The sequence below is a fragment of the Pinus tabuliformis genome, chromosome 7 (genome assembly GCF_031772625.1).
Source record: "Pinus tabuliformis cultivar Carrire ecotype Pingquan chromosome 7, CPIR1, whole genome shotgun sequence".
NCBI lineage: Eukaryota > Viridiplantae > Streptophyta > Pinopsida > Pinales > Pinaceae > Pinus > Pinus tabuliformis.
In genome coordinates, this window is record NC_142293.1 from 2,015,922,050 (window position 1) to 2,015,941,607 (window position 19,558).

Consider the following 19,558-nt stretch of genomic DNA (forward strand, 5'->3'; position numbering starts at 1 on the left):
TCAAAATCGAACGCCGTCTCTTCCAGGTATTTCACAACATCCTCCTTTTCAATTTCATCCGATTAAAATTTTGTTTTAGGTTTTAGTTTTGGTTTTTGGGGGGTTTTAGGTTTTAAAAACCGCTCTGCGGGGTACGCAGGTGCCCTAAGGGTGACCTGCGTACCCCGACCTTTTCCTACACAGGAAAAAGGTCGGGGTACGCAGCCCACCTTCAGGCCAACTGCGTACCGGCGCTCTGTGTCCTAAACGCGGGGTGCGTACCCCGCGAAGGGCGGAATTTGAAACCCCAAACCCAAAAAATAACCATTTAAATTTTCCCAAATTAATTCTAATCTTTATTTCTTGGTGTGTAGGGCACTCACCATGTTGGATTGGAGAGAAAGAGAGCACGAGGACGTTGATTTAGCCGCAATTGGTCACCAACCTTCCATTGATGCCCTAAAAGCATGTGGACTATATAAATACTGGGCCATACCTGGCATGAGGGCTCAGGTGAGATTCTTGGAGTGGCTGGTTGAGAGATGGAACATTCATGAGCAGTGCTTTTACATCAGAGGGCACCAGCTCGAGATAGAGCCCTCTGACATATACTTTCTCACTGGCTTGCCAAATAGGGGCGAGCAACTCAATCTAGCCGGGACTAGGCCGGGTGGCCAATCCCTTGCTAGTCTCCGGGCAGACTGGTGCATACCCAATCAAAACCATGCGAAAGGCATAGAAATCAAATACATCTCTCGGCGTGAACTCATGGTTATAGCTTTCACGGTTACCAGAATTTGCGGCGCAGCCGCTTTACATATTGCCACCGGGTCCCAAATGCGGATGGCGATTGACTGTTTTCGAGGCACCATCTTCAACTGGTGCGATGCTGTGTCGGCCAACATGAAGGGCCAACTGACTAGGGCAAAGAACGGACAACTGAAGACCTTTGGATATGGGCCTCTAGTTGTGAGCTTTGCCTTAGAGAGAGTTCCGATGCTGATCCCTCAGCATCTCACTGTTGATATCTTGGGTCCTCGGGAGCCAAAGCTGATACGATGGGTTACGGTGATGGCCTGGCATCCTGACGAGGGCGCGGCAGTTGTTTGATTCCCTGCTGGTTATTTTCACTGGTTAGAGGACCAGGTCTTTGCTATTCAGGACTTTCCTTATGCCGGAATGGATTTTCGGAATGATCTGGACATGGTTCTTCCACAGGGAGAACAGTGGGACGACAGAGGTATTTCATTTTTTACGAGTTTTCAAATTATATATTTTTTTTGTTTTTAAATATATCGCCTCAAACTGACAGTACAAATTTTCAAAATGCAGATGTAGGTCCACGGCGTCCAGCCAACCTCCGGGCTTTTGAGAGGAGAGCACCAGCTGTACCAGCACCAGCCCCACAGGATGCGGCCGCAGAGACCTTGGCCGAGCTGGAACAGGATCTAGAGCGTCTGACGGCGGATATACCAGAGACCACCATAGATGACATTCCCATTCGACTTCAGAGCTATGTGGTCGCAGTCCCAGGACCTTTTAGGAGGTTCTTGTGTAGGGTAGCGCGTGCAGTGCTCTCGTATAGAGAGCACCACCAGTGATTGGCTAGTCGTTTTTGTAGACACATATGACATTTTTGGTTTTTTGTACTTATCATTTTTGCCGATCATAAGGTGTTTTTCAACCTATGATCGAAGACGATGTATATTTTTTGACACATTCCTATCTATATATATATATCATTATTACCGGCTCATTTTGTTTAACATATGTGATGAAATGTTTTTAAATTTACTTGCATGATTATCGTAAATGTCTGTCCAACATTCGAGAAGCAATTGCATCTGCTAATGTATTTAAAGACCTTGGAATATGCTGATATTCAATGTAATCAAATTCACGTTCCAAGAGATGCACTCTCAAAAACAACCTTAATAACACAGGATTTCTAATGGCATATACTCTATTAAGCTGTAATACAACAAGTTCAGAATCTAACCTCACTATCAAACGTCGAATTCCAAATGAAACAGATTCAGATAATAATTCAACCACTGCACTGTATTCTGCAATGTTGTTCGTCGTTTGACCGAGGCTTACCCCATGTATAGAAACTAACTCGTCAGAGGGCGAATAGATAACCCAAGCTGCGGAAGAGATATTCCGTGTACTACGACAAGCACCATCAGCAAATCCAATGTATGTTTGGAGAGGCGTCGACATCTGCAATATCAAGAGTAAAACCAAGATAAGCCAGAATAACGACGAAAAACACACTTTCTAAGCTAAGCACACTAACTAAACTAACAAACATACTAGCTAGAAAGAAAACCTAACCTAACTAAAAATTCTCCATACCCAACATTTAAGCATAATACCTCTTTAGGTAAAGTCCATTTCTGGGTTTACCCAAAGAGTCCCCATCAAAATCTACCAGCTCATAAGCCCCTTTTGCTAGCTTTCGCTTTACAATGTAGGGTCCATGCCACATAGGAACAAATTTTCCAGCACCTAGCTTATCGTTAGCTTGATCATATAATAGCACTAGGTCTCCCTCCGAAAAACTTCGAGGGGTCACATTTCTATCATACTGAGCTTTCATTCGCTTCGCGTGAGTCTCGATTGCCAATGCAGCATCACGTCGAGTCTCATCTAATTTAGCTAAGTATAATAAACGCTTCTCCTCTTCGGAAGTAGCTGGAAGTAATTCGACAGCCATTTGAAGTGATGGGATTTCGCATTCAATGGGTAACACAGCTTCCAAGCCATAAACTAGCTGGAAAGGAGTGAACCCTGTTGAAGTTTTCACTGAGGTTCGGTATGCCCATAGCGCTGAAAATAACATGTTGTTCCAATTTGACCGATGAATACCAATGGTTCGTCAGATCATGATAACCAGAACTTTGTTGATAGACTCAACCAAACCGTTGGCTTGCGGATAATAAGGAGTAGAGCTATCGTGGCGCAAACCAAGCTGGCTTGTAAGCTCAGTCATCATGATGTTTCGAAAATGGCTCCCATGGTCAGTGATGATTGCTTGTGGGACACCAAACCTAGTTATAATATGATTGAATGCAAAAACTGCAGCTGTTTTGGCGCTTGCATCGAATGTAGGCATCGCCTCGGCCCATTTAGTAAAATAATCAACCGCGAGGATGATATACGCATGCCCCCCGGCCGAGTGAGGGTTACAAGTAATATAATCGATACCCCATTTGGTGAATGGACCAACGGCAATTATAGGATGGAGGGGAGCAGGTGGTGCGTGCATCTTGCGATCAAACACTTGACAGTTGTGGCACTTCCGGACTGCAATGATACAATCTTTAAACATAGATGGCCAGAAATAGCCAGCGCGCAACACCTTCTGAGCTGTGGCATACCCAGACATATGATCGCCACATGCTCCAGAGTGACAATCATTCAAAACCCTCTCAGCCTCTTCGTGTGTTAAACAACGTCGAAAAACTAAGTCTGCCCCCCGGCGATAAAGTGTATCTCCAATAATCTTGTATTGCTGGGATTGAAACCGAATTTTTTGACGTTCCGACTTTGAAGCTTCAGGCCGAAAGGTTTGGGTTTGGAGATAGATGATTATATCCCCGTACCACGGATCTAAAGTACTGATAAGAAACAAAGATTCATCCGCAATGGACTTCTCTGCCACAGTTTCTGTGTCAGCATGCGGGAAATCACACATCAATTCCGCAAAAACTAAGGATTTCTTAGACTTGGACTTTTCAAACTCCAAGTCGAACTCTTGCAGGATAACGATCCATTTAGAGTACTTGCCCCCTAGCAGTTGTTTTGTCAAAATATAAATCATAGGGTTGCAATCCGAAATGACTGTAGTTTTACGGAGAAGAATGTAGTGACGAAAACGCTGGACAGCTTGAACGGCTGCCAGGGCCAATTTCTCCACATGCGAATATTTTAGCTCAGTGGGGTTTAATGTCCTACTAAGATAATATATCACATGTTCCACTCCGAATTCATCTTCTTGAACTAACACCATTCCAATGGTGGAATGCGAAGCTGCGAGGTATAAGAAGTAGTCCTGGTTGTAGTTGGGAGAATGCAACAACGGTGCATGGGTCAACGCGTGTTTAAGTGCATCAAAAGATTGTTGGGCAATCTCGTCCCAAAAGAATTGAGCGTTCTGTTTCAACAACCGTGTAAAACCTTTAGTGACCTCGGCGTAGTTTGGAATGAATCGGCGTAAAAAGTTTGCTTTCCCTTGCAAACTTTGGAGTTGGCACAAACTCGAAGGAGGAGGCAATTTGATGATAGCTTCGACCTTCGAGGGATCGACGCGAATGCCGGCTTTTGAAACAACAAATCCCAGCAATCGACCCGTCTCTATACAGAAAACACACTTGTGGGGATTCAACCGAATTCGATAATGCCGACACCTCATAAAGATTGCTCGTAAGTGGACAAGGTGATCAGCTCGGTGTAAAGAATGAGCAGGCAAATCATCGAGGTACGGTTGCACAATGTGCTTGATGTCATGAAATGCATAAGACATCGCCCGTTGAAAAGTGGCCCCGGCATTATTAAGCCCAAAAGGTAATTTGCAATAAGCAAATGTCCCCCACGGACAAATGAATGCCGTTTTTGGTTGGTCGGTAGGTAGAATATTGATTTGATTATAGCCCGAAAAACCATCCATGAAGGAAAACATTTCACTGCCGGCACAATCATCAATAATTTGATCGATATAAGGCGTAGGGTAGTTGTCTTTTGGACAAGCTCGATTTATATCCCTATAGTCGATACAGATTCTTATTGTCTCTTGTTTCTTGTTGACCGGAACAATATTCGATACCCAATCCGTTAACGGGATTGGATAAATGAAACCTGCTTTCAACAGCTTCTCGACTTCTGGTTTAATCGCAGCCGGTTTCCGAGGGTGAATCTGACGCAACCGTTGCCGGACGGGTTTAGCATCCGGATAGGTCTTTATTTCATGAACAACAATGGTAGGGTCGATTCCCGACATTTCCTCGTAAGACCAGGCAAACACATCGCGGAATTCTTGGAATAGGGCCTTGTAAGTTTGGATTTCATCTTCTGTACATGAGGCACCTATATGAATGTTTTCCTCAATTCCGGGCTTCACTGAAATATCAATGGGAATAGTGCGAGAAATATTCCCTAAATTCAACTCTGAATCAGAATGTTTCGTTGGATTCTGAGCGTCTTTGACATACTCAGTGGTAAAGATAGATAAAAAATCATTTTCAAAAGCATCATCCTTAGGTAAAAACGAAGATCTGTGATGGAAATCTTCCCATGGTAGATCGTCTACACTTAGGATTTCGCGAAGTTGTTTGTCAGATGACACGACTTCGGGAAACGCTATCCGTTCTAAGGTTGATGTGAAAAGTGATTCTTCACTGACCACATTCACTTGGTCGATCTCGGTTGAACGCGAGTCGGTAAAAGACATGACGGCCTCATAAGCAATTTCATATGGACTCAAAGGCATAGCATCACCGAATGAGTCTATCTCAGATTCAGATGGGACGATCCAAGGATCATCATAAATAATGTTTTCTGATGTAATCATATGAATTGATGCAAATGAAGGGTCTGCGTTGATTGGAGGGAAAGGAAAAGTTCCCAGTAAACCAGAATCGTTAACTAAACCTACGCCAACGTCCCTATAAGGGATTGTCGTCTTACCGACATGCTGGATACTCTCTGAAGAGGCTGGGTCAGATGAAATGTATGTCAGCTGATCAATCGTCACGATCTTACCATTATGTGGAAACTTAATTACTCTGAAGACCGATGAAACGACCGCTGTCATTGCATATGACCAACTTCAACCCAAAAGAAGGTTTTAGTCTAGAGGGGCATCAACCACCTCCACATCCAGACTAACGGTTTTACCTTCTACCCCTATAGGCAATTCCTGTAGAATACCAAACGGACGGAACCCACGACCATCAAAGGCCTTAAGGATGGTTGGGGATTGGTTCAACGAAGGAGAACCAAGTGATCTCCAACATTGAATCGACATAATACACGTAGAAGCTCCTTCATCAATCACAGTCCGATGAATAGGCCTGTTTTTGACTATCACTGGAATTTGGAAAGCCATTTGATGGGGTAGATGCGGTGTACTATTTTCTAGATCGAAGATTATCAGGTTCGGGTCCTGAACATCAACAGCTCCGATAGCCAACAAAAGTAATTTTCGTTGTGCTGGGCATGATTGCAGCACTTCTAACGCCGACATTGCTGAGGGTGAAACAGCTAAGTCCTCAACAATGTTTTAATTCTGGGCCACTCTCGCATGTGGATTGAAAGCAGACCTTCGAAGTACACCCTTGGCGGGCGGTTTAATTACTAAGTCCGGGTTAGGTTTTTCGATCTGTAGTGGATCGGAACCAGGAGCTGAGGTTGATGGGTTAGAATGAGAAGATTCTGCTTCTTTACCATCAACAGGATTCTTACTACCATAATCTTGCGATCGAGTCGCAATCCTCACATGAGACATCATCAAAATGGGTTCTTCACTGGCAGTCGAGGAAGAACCTATCATCTTATTCTCCTACTCTGGAAATGGATTTTTTAACACAGCAGGAGTGGGAGAACCTTTGACTATTTTCACAACCTCGGCCCGATGAGGGCAATCTCTTGTAAAATGATCCTCTTCACAAATAAGACAAGGATATTGAGGTTTGCGCTTTTCGTCATTGGTTTCCGACTTTTTTGTTTTCTCCTTCGGAGCCTTGTCTGCTTTAGCCTTCTTCTTTCCTTTCTTCTTTCCACCATTTTTTGATTTGGCCGTAGATGATTCTACAGCGTGAATATCGGCGGAAAGTTCAGGAGAAGACTCTCCTGTCGGGGAATCAGGCAAAGTGATTATAGGAGTAGTAGAAGTCTTGGAGGATTTCTTCTTGCTCTTTGTATTCACGATGCCAATCATACCATCAGCGGCATGAGATCCCGAAGGAGCAGCAGCGATTTGATTTGATTTTGGAAGATCTGGAATCTTCTTGTGTAACGTACCCGACTGAGTGTAAACTAAGTCAAGGTACTGCGCCTGAGCAATGACTTGCTCCTCAGTAACTACTCCGGCCTTAGCTACATCTTCAGTAATCTTCGGTAATAATGATTTAACAAACCATTCAACTAAGATTTGGTCCAGAATAAAAACTTTCACTAGCCTTCTTCGACGTCTCCACTCATGAATGTGATCAGAAATATACATGGACGTCGATTGTTTTAGTGAAGTTAATAACTCCGTGTCGTTATCGTATCTGACCGGCAACTGAAAGTGAGTTAAGAACGAGGTAGCTAACTGGCTGAAATTGTAAAAAGAGGCCCGTGCTAACTCAATGTACCACTTGGCCGCGAGACCAATGAGTGTACGCTGGAAAAGACGTAAGCGGATCGAATCATCCGAGATAGAATTTGAAGCACACCAGAGATGGTAAGTCATCACATGATTGGACGGATCCTCTCCAGACTTACCTTCGAACTTGGGTATATCACTGGGCAACTTATTTGGCATTGGCGGCCAGAACGGAAGATATTGAATTGGATCGTTCGTTAGGCGCGTCAAATCTGGTAAATCCAAAGTTGCGATAAACGGTAACTGCCGGTTAGGATCTCTAAAACTCTGGGTCACAAGACCAGTCCCAGGAGGAGGATATCCAGGATAACTAGGAACAGGAGTCGCATTAGGGATATTATATCCTCCTGGAAAACCAGGATTAACCGGACCGTACTGGGGTTGTTGAGGTTGTTGATAAGTGTACCCAGGATACGGTTGATACTGGTAAACCGGCTGTTGGATAGCTTGCCCATGTTGGTACTGTCCCTGGTACGGTTGATGAACAAATTGAGGTTGAGTAGTGACAACCGTACTTATACCAGGCTGACCTGTAGGCATCTGGACCGTGGTTTGAATCGTAGATCCAGACAACGGTAAAGATGTCTGAGGAGTGGTTGCAGAGACAGTAGAAACCGGAGCCGTCGATACTCCAGAAGTAAGTGTGGCAGATGTAGCGGTAGTTGCAGCAGCCGTTTGAGATGGAGTATGTTGGAAATAATACTGAGAGGGGGGGTGAATCAGTATTATCAGATCAGATAAAACTTTTCAATTTCATACTCAGAAACCTATACGCGACTTCAGTTAAGTGAACCCGCGTGTACACGCGACTGTGTCTAATGCAACTAGCGTATATCCAGAGATCTTATGATTCAGTTAATCTTATCTTCAGTAAATGCATCAGAACATTATTAAGCATATTAACAGTAAACAGGTGCAGTATAACAGAACAGATCATCACACAAAAGCCACACACATGAACACCATGATATAAGGTGGAAACCCAATGTGGGTGAAAACCACCTGCTGCAATTTCTCTCTTTCTTCTTTAATGAGAACTTCTTTTACAATGTACTGGTGCAGTCCTTTACCAGCACGCAGGCTACAACCTGCAGAGGGCTACAACCCTCTTAGCTCTTGTACTAGCTGATCCATTTACTAGTACGTAGGTGCCTACCTACAGAATGCTTCTTTACTCGTTTTCCAGCTGCTAGTGGAAGGGAGCTACAACCCCCTGGCTCTTGTACTGGCTGATATGTTTACCAGTACGTAGGTGCCGGCCTACGAGCTACCCGGGACCACGTTTCATACATTTTCATACTGGATCCATGAAACAATCATCATTGTAGAACAACCTGCATCATCAATCACTGAAACACCCAATTCTGAATCACTGTAACCCTATCAACAATAACCAGACAATCATAGCAACAACCAGATCCAGCTCCATATTCAAATATCATACTTCACATTGTATACGCTACTTGGATGAACCCAACCTGCGTGTATACGCTCTTTTACCAAAACCAACTCGCGTACAGATCTATAACTTCAACCTTAAAACTCTGCAGCTATATCAGACATCAAAACATACCCAGACCATAATAATAAACATGCGTCAGTAGATCTAGTCTATCCAGAGTCAAACCATATGAAGATAATCATTCCAAGCCTTGAGATCTCGTTCCATCATTCATCATCCTCCACATGGGTGAAACCTTGGTTCAGATCACCAACCCATAACCAGCACTTGGATCACACACTTTCTCAGATCTTCATCACTCACACTTGGTTTCTTTGGCCTAGTGATCTTCTCCTTATATAGCCTTAGGCCTTGCTCAATACCAAGAGCCAAAACCATAGTAACACAATACCATCAACCTCGAAACTAGGGATCGACACGTCCATCGAGACACCATGGTCCAAAACCATAGGCACAACTTCCAAGGACTAACTGCCACTGACCAAAGGTACGTTTTCACATGTACGCTCTTTTACTGAAGCCAACCTGCGTGTACACGCTGATTCTCCTTGCTGAACCTGCGTATATATCTTTCTTGTCCTGCTGTACTGAGATCTGTCCACTAGTTAAGTTGCCATCACCTGTACCAGTCTCTGAGCACCTGTACCAACCTCTGAGTGAGTTGCCATCAAGGACAACACTTGAATCATAATGCCAACAGAGTACTAGGTGAAATTGGTGGCTGAGTAACTACCGAAGTTACAGAAGTTTGAACATTTGACTGGACAGGTTGCGGTTGCTGGGGTGGACCAGAAACTACGGGTTGTCCAGCGTGAGGTACCAACTGTATACTTGGCTACAACACCTGTTGACCCTGTGATGGATCCCATACTAACATTCCGGGGTATTGACCTGTAACAGGTTGAGGATACTGAGATCCATAACCGGTTTGAGGATAGGATTGATAATTGAAAGGTGCAGTTCCCATACCTTGAACATATGACTGACCTTGAGGTGGTTGATAACCTTGACTCGAGTATTGACCTTGAGGTTGATAACCTTGAGGTAAATACAGATACTGGGGTTAACCTTGACCTTGAGGTTGATACCCTTGAGGTTGATACCCTTGGGTTTGATACCCTTGAGGTTGCCATCCTTGGGGTTGACACCCTTGAGGTTGATACTGAGGTTGACCCTGGGGTACATATTGAGGCTGGGGTTGACCTTGAGGCATGTATTGCACCATAGGTACATACTGACCTTGAGGTTGCCCCCCAGACACGATTTGTGTACCTTGAGGTTGCCCCCCAGGCGTTAACTGAGGCTGCCCCCCATGCGATAATTGGCCACCTTGAGGTTGGGAAACAGGAACTGAACCTGACATCATGTAAATGTCTCCTACACCCAATGGTATATTACCATTGTTTCCAGCTAATAACCCATGATCAATGGTTTGAGGAGATGCCCCCGCAAAGGTACCAGAAAGTGATTGATACCCGGTGGGAATAGAAGGACTGCCGTGTAAGAAAGATTCAGGAGTTTGAGTAAACACAGACGACTGACCAGACATATTTACAGGAGTATAAATACCTCTAGGTGGAAAGGGAGTACGAGGTGTAGAAAAGCCTAGCCCTGAGTTGTCTAAATAATTGGTTAACGAAAGGTACCAAGTAGTACTTCTAGGAGGACTGTAAAAGATAGATTCACGCTCCCTGAGCTCAATAATAAGTTGATCTTCAAGGTTAGAGACGCCTATTTCTTCCTCTGGAGCAAGTTCTTCGATAGCAATCAGACCAGTAGGAAGATTTTCGGTGATAACTCGTTCTACTCTTGGTGAATCTGGAACACTAGAAGTCTGAGTAACAGGTTCAGATATTTCAGGTTCTTCGCCTGTATCACTAGTAGACGAAAAACTACCAACAAGCTCAGAAACTGTAACAGCTTCGGGATTATAACCTATCTCTAGACCTTGGTAATCTGAATGGACTACCAAGGAAGATTCTCCTTCTTCAGTTGAACTTACTCTACTGCCACTAGGAGGAGTTACAAGGACCTTCAAACCTTCTAGATTACTGGGGTCATCTCGAGGAGGTTCACCCCTAAGTCTACGGGATCTTCTCAACAATTCGGCCACAGAAACAACTTCAGGAGACTGGCCCCGAAGTCTACGGGACTGTCTCGGTAATTCCGCCACAGCTAAAAACTTTTAACTACTACACACGAAAACAAAGTAAAATCTCAAATCAAACCACCTAAAGTCTCTAAAGAACCAAACAAATTTGAATCACACGCCTAAAGAATCTAGGGCGTCAAACCAAGCACAAACAGTAGCCTTCCAGACCGAAAACGCTAGTTGGAGATGAAACCCAACATCGCCGGATTCAGTACAGAAGTGGCGGGTGGAACAGTTACCCCGGCAACCTGCTTAATGAATAGACCGGCACAAGTTCCTCCACTTTAACCGTCTCGAGTGAAGTGAACCCCCCGGAAAATCCAAGTGAGTCTAGCCGACGTCTACTCCAGGTACAGTGGGATCTTCCCTCCACCGTCACCTCGGTAGAATCCTAAAGATAATGGTCACTAAGGTTACCAACCGCAACAAATGCACCTGGGGGAACAGTCTACACTCCGACAGCACGCAAGGGCAGAGTATCAAGCTCAATCCCCTTGCCGGTTCCTTGACAATAATCCAAGGTTTACCGACAAGTGACCCCTGGCTCCTCGACAATGGTTAATCCGAGGTTTACCGTTTGTAATACGTGCGTGTCTGGCGTCGTTCCCAACGAGGGGGGATTGATCCCCTCACTGGTTCGGACACGAGCTCGTGCTTCTCCTTTAAGAGGAGCTTTCCCAGAGTACAAATGAGACAATTGGATTTATTCTATCACAAGATAAGCTACTTGTTTGGTTTTGTTGTCTTGGAGAGTTAATTACTCTCCTACTCGAAGACACTAGCCTGATCTAAATTGGTGTTTCAGAGCCCTAGTAAATAAAAGTTACTACGTTGATTTTACTTTAAGCGTTAATTTTATGGTTTTTCTTAAAGACAAAGGGTAGCGGAAGTGAAACCAATGGTGTGTAGACTCGACTGAAACCACTACAAAGATGCACCTAGGATGATTTACGTTACTTTTCTCTTTCAATGAAATTCCTAACTAAGAGAGTTGAGAAATGCAAATTTTATAGAAAACAACTTTCTTAGTAAAGACAATCAAAGAAACAATTCTCTTTATCTTTCCAAGCATACAAACCTGACCACTCCCTACGTGCACAAAAAACTCTTTTTCTTTCAAAACTCTTCAAAGCTACTTGAAACAAAACTTTTCAAAGGAGATGTTTTTGTATTTTCCCTTATTTAATAAAGCATTTAAATCTATTTTAACGAAAATCAATCTCAAAAGTTATAAAATCTATGAAAACTTGACTCACAAGCAAATCAAAAAGAAATTTACTCTAAGCAAACCTAACGAGGCAAAAGCCTACAAGGATGATTCTAGGTTGTTTTACTTGACCACAATCAAGTCAAGGACCAGCTAATGCAGAATCAGAAAACCAGTCAAAACAAAACTCAAATCTTTTTGTTCTTTTTGTAAAATGGAATTCAATACTCAATCAACAAGCACTTCGAAATTTGCCAAAGAGATAACTCAAAGGTAAGTTACTCTCACAGGTAGACTTTATGACAGGTCCGACTTCTAAGAAGGCTGACAAAACCAGAGAGATCTAAGGCTTGACAACTTCTACCGCCAAAGTCACTACAAGACCTACTCAAAAATCAAACCCTAGGGCTTAAACTTCTATGAAATCCACTAAAACACTCAATGCTATCGAAACAAGTTCAAGTGAAAATCTTTGACAAGAGACTAATGGATCTGGGTAGTAAAAACTAATAAAAAGCAAAATCCAAGAGAAAAAATGCAAAAAATGGAAATTTCTTAATTTTTAGCAGGGTACGCAGGCAACCGGTTAAGCCAGGTGCGGGCCCGCTCTGTGCACACAGCAACAGTGCGTACAAGTACGCACTGTGCAATACTCAGAGGGTGCGTACTACTGAAAAAACCAAGAAAAGCTAAATTCAATCTGACCCTAAGCTAACCCACCCAAATGCAAAGTCACAGACCCAAAAACCAGAAAATAAATGACTTTTCTCAAATCAAAGTTGCATACAAAGGAAAAGACTTTCACATCAATGGAGTCCCCAGCGGAGTCGCCATTTTGTCAGGCGGAAAGAGTCGATAGTGCGGACACAACCAACCTCCCTAGGAGCCTAAGACTCTCTAGTGACAAACAAGATAAATAAGAGAAATCCTTCTCTAAACATGCATTTACTATATGAGAAATCAAGTGTTTAGGTCCTACCTGTAGTCCAACGCTGTTGTAGCAGTCCAGCCCCGCTGATCCGGATGAGCTCCTCCTTCACTTTGAAACCTGCATCCACTAACAATCAAACGATTAAATAGCACTTGATAATCTCATAGAATAAAACATATTTAACACATAGACCAAGGAGTACATGAAACAACTCATAAATAACAAGTTATTGAGAAGAATGGACTCATTTGAATTAATAGGAAACAAAAGGAACAATTACAACCTGAGCCTTGGTGTTGTGCAAGTCCCTCCCAGGGTCCATCAAGAGTTCTCCTTTACTTTGACAAAGCTCACCCACTTCCAAATAGAACAAGCAAAGATGGCAATCTCTCCTCACAAGCTTCTAAATGGGAGTCCTAATTCCAGCAGCATCTACCCTTAGAAATGTTTAGCTTCCAACCTCCCCTCCTTCTGGCCCAATGCCTGTATTTATAGTGCTCTAGAGGAAGTTATTCAGGTCCACCATCAATGGGATAATCCCCTCTTTGGATGGGATAGCTCCCTCATTGATGGGATAAGTTCCTCTTTGGTAGGGGTACATGAACCATCTGGAGGTGCTCAATACACGTCGAACAACCTTCTAGAATGCTCTAGAAATGACCACAAGTAACTTTTTAAAGATGAAACTTGCGCATTTTGACCTTTACAGGGGTACGCACCTGCCCCTTTACATACAGAGCGTACAAGTACGCAGCGTTTGTGAACATTGGGTGCGTACCCATAGGTAAGGTTGAGAGAACCTGCGTACCCAGAGATAAATACATTTATAAAGACTTTCTCTCTTTTTGGAGTTTGACATGGAGAGCAGAGGCATAAGACTTGCCCAGGAGGATAGCATGACTGTTGATAGAGCCATACTAACTGTAAATAGCCATGGTGACATTTTTTAGTGTAACAAGGATCTAGATATTTTGGACAGATTATCTACCCCAACATCAGGTCAGACAGTTGTCCTATGACATTGATGGTTGGGGCATCTCTATTGCGCCTTCCTGGATGCCTAAAGCACTTCTCTTTGATCAACCTATTGTAGATAGGCACATCTTTGATGGCTTGGAGAAGTGGTATCTTCACACATAAATGTCTCAATTCTCCCAAGAGTTCAGTCTCTTTTGGGGTAGGCTGGATTATCATAGATAGTCACTCAGGAAAGGGTGGATTTACTTTAGGTTCACTTTCATCTTTATCTTCCTCAACCTCCCTGGGTGTAGGCTACCTATCTGGGAGAGCTTTCCCAGATCGCAAGTTGATTTCTTGAATCTCTACCACATAAGTTGGGCATGATGGTTCCCCACTATACACTTGATGAGCCTATCTGTTGTTTAGGTTCATATCATTTGGGGTTGCCTTGTTGGAGCAGAAGGTAACGGTTGTGGTTGGGTAGGTGGTGGATGCAAAAGAGCAGGAGAAGAGTTCTATTGGGACCTCCACCCCTGATGAGATGCATTCCACTGAGGTTGTGGCTGAGCATAGGGTTGAAATGAATGAGCGGCTGGTTGGGCATGATATTGAGGTGTGAAGGACCAAGGAGGAGGTGTGGACCAAGAAGGATGAGCAGGGGGGGCCCAAGAAGGTATGGATGCGACTTGGTCGGGGTTGTAGTATGCCTGAGATGTCCCTTGCATCTCCCTGCTGGTATGGTCTAGGTCCATGTGGCCTCCTTTGGTTTATGTAATAGATATGTTTCATGGCTCCTTCTGCCCCTTGGTATACAAATTTAAGACTAGGCAAGGAAGGGTACTTATCTGTATAATGATTCTCTTCACAGACTGAACAAACCTCTATAGAGTTCAATGGGCACTCATTCCTGGGATGCCTCCTGGTGCATCTAGGGCAAAAGATGGCCAAATACCTCTCTGCTTCCTCTTGTTTTCTTTTGATATGTAAAGTATCCATTTGCATGGAAAGAGTCTGAAGCATATCACTCTTGAAGTCTTCCAGCATGCTTCCAATTTCACCTTTAATGGATGAGTTGGAAGAAGAGGCACTGGCTATGGGTTGACTCCCCCTACCTTTCTGTCTGGCTGCTCTAGAATGGTTTCTAAAAATAGTCTTTATGTCCTCATAGGATAGTTGGTAGATGCCTCCCCTAGCCAATAGATGGAGGGTGTCTAATAGGTCTTCTCAGATTCCCCTGAGCAAGACCAACTTCAAAGACTCAGGTTCAAGTGTACACCCAGCCCTTTTGTAATTAAGCTGGAACTTCTCTTCGTAGTCTTCCATGGACTCATCACTTCCCATGGTCATTTAGAAGATTTGTTCTTTAGTATATTTTTTCCTACAATAGTCTCGATACTTGTTGTTAAAGGATTGCTGCATCTGAGCCCAAGTTGTGATGCTATTGCTAGGTAACCCCATGAACCAACGCAATGTTGCGTCCTTGAGAGTAGAAGGGAACAATTTCAGCTTTTGCTCGTCTTCTGTATAGTCATAAGTTCGACAGATGATAGTCAACTCAAAAAAGAAGGTGTTAGGATCTTCTGTATTCAGGCCATGGAAGTGAGGTAGGACTGAAGGACTTATATTTTTTATTTTGGTGCCCCATTGGTCTCCCAAATGGGAAAGGTACCCTCTATTCTTTCTCCATTTCCCCTAGCATTTCTGTTTTCAGCCATTGGCTCCAGAGGAATGTTTTCTTATTCTTCTTCCCCTATAGTTTCTTCAAATATGTCTGGCTATTCACCTAAGGGTTCTTCTTGACCGCAGCCACCGAAGAAGAGAGAAGGTTGGCTGTCTGAAGCAGTGGGGGTGTTGGGCAAAAATTTTCCTGAGTTATCTCTATTCCTACGAGGCATGAAAGGAAATCTTTTTGGTTGGTTTTTTTCTTTTCCCCACACTAATAATACCTACAAAAATTGAAATTTCGATTTTAACAAAACAAATTGCAACTAGCTTAAATGAACTTGCTAAAATGAAATTTGCAGAATTGAAAAAGAAAGCAAGGAAATGCAGAACTTGAAAGAAAGGAAATGACTATTTCTACTTTTGTGGAAATAAAATAGTAGTAGAATGTTGAAGGAAAAAACAGAAGAAATCAGTAATCACAGAATACTCTGGCGCTTCCCTGGCAATGTCGCCAAAAAGTAGTGAGCACCAGTATTGCAGCAATAATACTACAACTCCTGGGCTTCCTACTTTACTCTTATCAACTCGGTAGTTCGTAACAAACTTGGAAGCATCGGTGTTGTATGCACAAGTACTAGTTCTCACTACAGGTTGTCACTTGGTCAGCCGACACAAGATCACTAGGAGCTCAAGCCAACTTCTATGGATTCCAAAAGAAGCTCTATGTGTGATGAAAGGAAAGAAAGATTACTCTATATATGCTATTTTAACTGCAGAAAGGAGAAAGACTGAAATGTAAAGCAAACCTCGTAAACCCTAATTAACCAACTAATTCTCCTTTTTGAGAAAGCACTATGACCCATGAAAGGAATGCCATTACCTACTTAAGGAATTAAACAACATCTAACTATGCTATTTCTAGAAGTATATAAACAAAAAACATATTTTTGGCTTTTTATCTATTTTTATGTGAATTTGACACACATGTAATTTATTGTGTGTGAATGTGGTAGCGAATAGGTGGCATTGAAGGGCAGTTTTGGGACTTGAGAGGATTTAGAATGATGTGGATGGGTCCTAGGAGGTCTCAGGTGGCCTTCTGGAGGCTTTTCCCGCACTTGACCTTTAAAAGAAAGCTTACAAGAAAATCAATAGGAGGAAAACAGGGAAACTACAGGAGGCCTACATGAGGAGGACGAGAGCAGTTTTCACTGTTTTGAGGGTGTTAGAATGGGTGAAAAAGGTGGATGAAGGTTGGAATGAGGTGTTAGGGTGCCTAAGGTCTACCATGAATCACCAGGAGAGAGAAAGATGATTGGGTTTGCTCAAGGAGAGAGGAAGAAGTTCTATGGAAAAATGCAGGAAACTAGGGCAGAATTGAGGTGAGATTTGGGAGACCTATAAGGCATGGATCAGATGGAGGGTGTGATTGGTGATAATCTAGCCTACTACTGGAAGAGATCTGCTACGAAGGAACTGACAGTAAACCAAAAGGATCAAGCGAACAATGAAATGGGTGCATCTAGAAAAACAGAGTTTTGCATCAAAATAGTCTAAACTATGATCTATGGAAGGAAATGCTGAGAAATGATGTAGGAAGGGAAAGCATGAAAGAATACTATTGCAAATTAGGAAGTGAGCATGATGAAGAAGATCTATAGCAAAGCAAAGTTGGACTGTTAACCTACTAAAAAGCTGCAAACAATAGAAGTCCTATGAATGAGGAAAATCTGTGTTTTTGGGGCAGAAAGGGAGTCTTTGCCTCAAATCATGGTCCCAGAGGGAGGAAGAGAGGCCAAGGCACTGTTTCTATCCCTTTGAATCTTTTTTGATCACTGCTTAACCTGCTACAGAAATCACAAAGGAAAGCAAACTACTAAATCATCAAAAGCAACCTATTCTTAACCATGCAAGAAATACAACAAATTAATTCACAAATTGAAGTAAACATACAAATACAAGTAAAGAGAAGCTTGGCTACTTGGATTGGGCCTTAACCCAAGAGCTTCAGCCCTCTAAGATAACTCAGTGCTAGCTAAAAATGGATTCCATCTTTATTTCCAAAACAATAGTGAGATTACATGAAACTGTCACAAAAATAATAAGCTCGAAATTTGAGTAGAGTTTACATAAGCAAAAGAAATCTGACCCTAGTGAGGCCCTAGGCCTCTCTACTTATAAAAATGAAGCTACCAACAACTTCCTTAAAATCAGGGAGGCTTCACTTCCAAAACTCGAGATAATCATCAGTCATCCTCCACTTGCTCGGCTGCCTTCTAGTGCATGATTTAGCTGCTTGTACTTCGAGCTGAATGAAGGGGAATTCGAAGTGAGGAGTAATAAATGAGGGGGATTCCCTCGTATAAGTCCTCTCCCCTATCCACTTCGAGTTATTTCTACCATTTGTCCACTGGTTTCTTGACTTTGACCTCAAAATCCATCAATAATCTGCATTAAATGCATGTCAGACCACATGGCACATTAACTAACTCAACTCACTCTATAAGCATAAATATAATCAGAAAATAATACATTAAGCTAAGAGAATGGTTGATTTGACTAGGTTAGGAGGTAAAATGAGCCCATATAACTACCCATTTATGAGGCTCATCAGTAACTGACTGAGGTAGCAACTGCGAACAATGTAACAAATGGTCCTATAATCTGATTGATCCAGTGGCCAACAACACGCGTGATCTTGCCTTCAAAGGCTTCCAACCTCCACACTAGTTCCAGAGTCCACACTACTAGACGTGTTGGGCATGGCATCCCCCGCAACAGGTTTCTAGGGTTCAAAGCCCAAGTTTTCGTCAAAGATTTAGTAAGAATCTGTGAATTACAGGCATGGAGCGTGAAGTATAGGGTGAGTCATAGGGTAGTCTGCCGTAAGTTAGGTAAAATAGTTTGATGTAATGTTAGCCTACCCATGGTCCACGGACCATGGGATTATATAAATAGAGTGAGGATCTAATTTTTAAAGATAGCGAGTGAATTAGAGAGAAGAATCAGAATGGTAAAAGCATAGAAGGATAATTCTAAGTGTCTTGGGTTGTAGTACTAGGAAGAGGCTCTTCATCTAAGTGCACAGAGGCCTAGTAGAGTCCGCAGATGAGTGCGCGGATCCCTGCAGTTGAGTGCATAGGGCGGTGTCGAGTCTGTAAGCGGGATTGAAGATTAATAAATAGAAGTTTATCCTAATTCTATGCATCTATTGTTGAATAATTATTCTGCTCTTATGTATTACTTTTAGTCTATTTATTTACTGCACACAATGTTTGTATAGTTCAGAATACTTATATGTGAAAATAATCTAAGTAATCAAATAACCATGCATAATTAAGAAAGACTTGGGAAAATAACATGGATCGCACTATGAATACGACTATACAAAGAGAGCATCGCAGGCCGCGAGGTGCCCACTGGTGCACGTAGCACAGTGAGCGCGAAGGTTGGACTGTGTACTAATCTAAACAAATCAGACATACGTAGGGTGTGGAAACGTGGTTCTAGCACCCTCCCATACTACTTCGGGTGAGACCTTAGTTGACGCTCCATGGACTATTGCCGAAAGGTCCAGTAGTACCGGGATTTGCTTGGCTAAATCACTTCTGAACCTAGGTCAGGCCCCACTAAGCCAACAAATGGTTCCGTTGTCATGACTGGGATCTACATAAGGCATGTTTGATGTCATGCCACTGGAACCCAACAAAGAAAGAAATTGAAGAGTGGATGGACAAGAAGATTCACGAGTTCAGAACATAGGAAAACAAAACTTCGCGAGTATCTAAGGAACAATTGTTGGAGTGCTACCTGTATACAGAAATCCATGAAAT